This window comes from Tupaia chinensis, unplaced genomic scaffold (assembly GCF_000334495.1).
Source record: "Tupaia chinensis unplaced genomic scaffold, TupChi_1.0 Scaffold143793_1, whole genome shotgun sequence".
In the NCBI taxonomy this organism is placed as follows: Eukaryota; Metazoa; Chordata; class Mammalia; order Scandentia; family Tupaiidae; genus Tupaia; species Tupaia belangeri.
The window spans coordinates 261,080-263,741 of NW_006203643.1; positions in this window are offsets into that span (position 1 = coordinate 261,080).

Here is a 2,662-nt window from a genome sequence, read left to right on the forward strand (position 1 = left end):
GCACGAGCGAGCGAGCCACTAGGTCTGGGACTTTAACCATGGTGGGCCATGTGGGAGTCCAGCACCCTTAACCATCATGCCACCTGCTGGCCCTTCTGGCGTGTTTTTTAAGCCTCCAGGGTCAGGATATGAACTGTAGTGGGCCATGTAGGATCTGGCTCCCTTAACCATTGTGCTGAGGCTCATAAAGTCTTTCTTAAAGGCCTTGGAGCCATCTGTTTGAAATGTGAACGTCAAAGAAGACAGAACCAGTCTCCCTCTCTGGGATAGTTTAGCTTAGGTACCTTGCTGATATGTATAAGCACCTGCTTATCATAATGATAAGAGTTTATTTTTCCTTTGGATAAAGGCAATTAGCCAGGACAGATGGCTACTCCAATTACCAGGTGCACTTAGAACTTTCCTGGGAGTATTTAGTTTTCACCTTTGAATGCGGCTGTACATCAAGGCCAGTGAGCTGCGTTCTTGGGCTATTCGGCTCCTCCCACTGCTTTTGGATTGTGTGAAACACCCACCACAGCACCCCAGATAGCTGCTAAAGGGACAGATGATGCAATCTATAACTGTGGAGAAGTAAATGCCTATGGGGTAAATTTTGACTAACAGAAAAACGAACTGGGAGTGAGAGCCAGACGTATAAATTCCCTCTCCTTTCTCCTCCCTGTGCATTAGCTCAGCAGGATTTCTCTGTATACTCTGTATGGTCCAAAGCTTGTTTCCTTGGGAACCTGGGCTAAAATGATGGGCATTCAAACACCTGGAGACAGTGTTAAATGTTGTGGAGGACCCACGTCTGGGAGGAGTACAATTGTCCCAAATAGAAAATGAAAAATGTGAGGACTGAGGATAAAGGGAACGAATAGAAAAAGCAGTAGCAGAATAGCTCGAGTGATATTTTTGGAGAAAAATGCAGTTCTGGTGGTTATCTATTATTATTTTAGTTTTTTGCCATAGGGTGCATACACTCTTTGGAAAGAGACAGAGAGAGGGAAGGTGAGAAATCACCCCCCTGGGGGAATGGCCATGCCTCCATCCCTTCTTCAGTCTAATCTTAGGATTTTGGGCACACACTCACAGGTACCTGGGGTGATTTTGAAGCCACCAAGTTCAGGACTCAAACTGCAGTCAGCCACGTGGGAATCCAGTGCCTAAATCACCACACCACTTGCTGGCCCCAGGGATAAATTCTTAATAGTTCAGGAAAATAAGAAAAGGTGCCGATGGGCTACCAGGAATACTGAAGCCCTCCTGGAAGATGGGAAGTAGGTAGGATCATACTAATAAAGAAATCCAAGGAGATAAGATCATAGCTCAAATCATCACAGGCAAGAGCTACTGTTTGCTTGTTTTTAGGTTTTTGCCATAGGGTATGTGTGCTTGCCAGAAAGGGACCAAGACTGTGAGAGGGAAAGTAAGAAATCACTCCCCAGGGAGGGAGGCCACACTGCAATCCTATTTCTATTCTTTTCCTGGGACTTTGGGCATGCATGCACACATTCTAGGAGGATTTTCAAGGCCCAAAGTCTAGGGCCCAAACCTTAGTCAGCCATGCTGGAGTCCAGCGATGTAACCACTATGCCACCTGCTGGCCCTGTTTGTAATATCCGAATCAGCTAGATACTCCTCCAACACCACATACAGATTGGCTGGCAGCAGCCACAGTGCCTCTAAGATGAAACTCCAAGAATTGTACACTGAAGAAAGTGGACAATCTGCCTATAAAATACACATATTAAAAACCTTGACCAGGGGACCAGCAGTTAGCATAATGGCTATGTCGCTGGACTCCCACGTGGTCAACCGCGGTTCGCATCCCGGACCCGGTGGCTTAAAACTCACACTGGGCACATGTGTGTGCGGGCCCAAGATCCTGAGAGGAGAATGGAGGAGAAGGGATTGCGGCATGGCCATCCCCCCTGGGGGGTGATTTCTCACTTTCTGTCTCTCTGTCTCTGTCTGGTGAGTGCACGTGTCCTATAGCAAAAACCTCTAAGAAAAAAAAAAAAGAGAAAAGAAAAAAGCTTTACCATGTATTAGGCCACGCCACAAATACTGATAATTTCCTCCCAATGTATTAATAGAAAAATGACAAGCGACATTCTTTGAACATGACAGAATAAAATTTAAACAATTTAATGTATTAGAAACTTTTGCTTTTGTGTACATGCATGTGCACTTGAGGGCACATGCACTCACCATGGGAGAGAGGAAGAGGAGAAAGCACTCCCTGTGGGGAATGGTCATTCTGCAATCCCTTTTCCTCTATCTCTCCCTCCTTTTGGGATTTTGGGCATACATGTACCTGTCGTGTTTCTCAAGCTGCCAGGTCTAGGACTTGAATCTTGTGGTCGGCCTTGTGGAATCTAGCTGCCTCAACCACCAGGCTGTGGAGCTGGGAATAGTTAAAAATATCTTTAAAGGAGAAGAGCAGTTGGCATAATGGCTATGTCGTTGGACTCCCATGTAGTTGACTGTGGTTCAAGTCCCAGACCCGGTGGCTTAAACTCATGCCAGGCACATGTGCATGCATGCCCAAGATCCTGAGAAGAGAATAGAGGAAAAGGAATTGCGGTGTAGCCATCTCCCCTGGGGGGTGATTTCTTGCTTTCTGTCTCTCTTTTTGGTGAGTACACGTACTCTATAGCAAAAATCTCTCAACAAA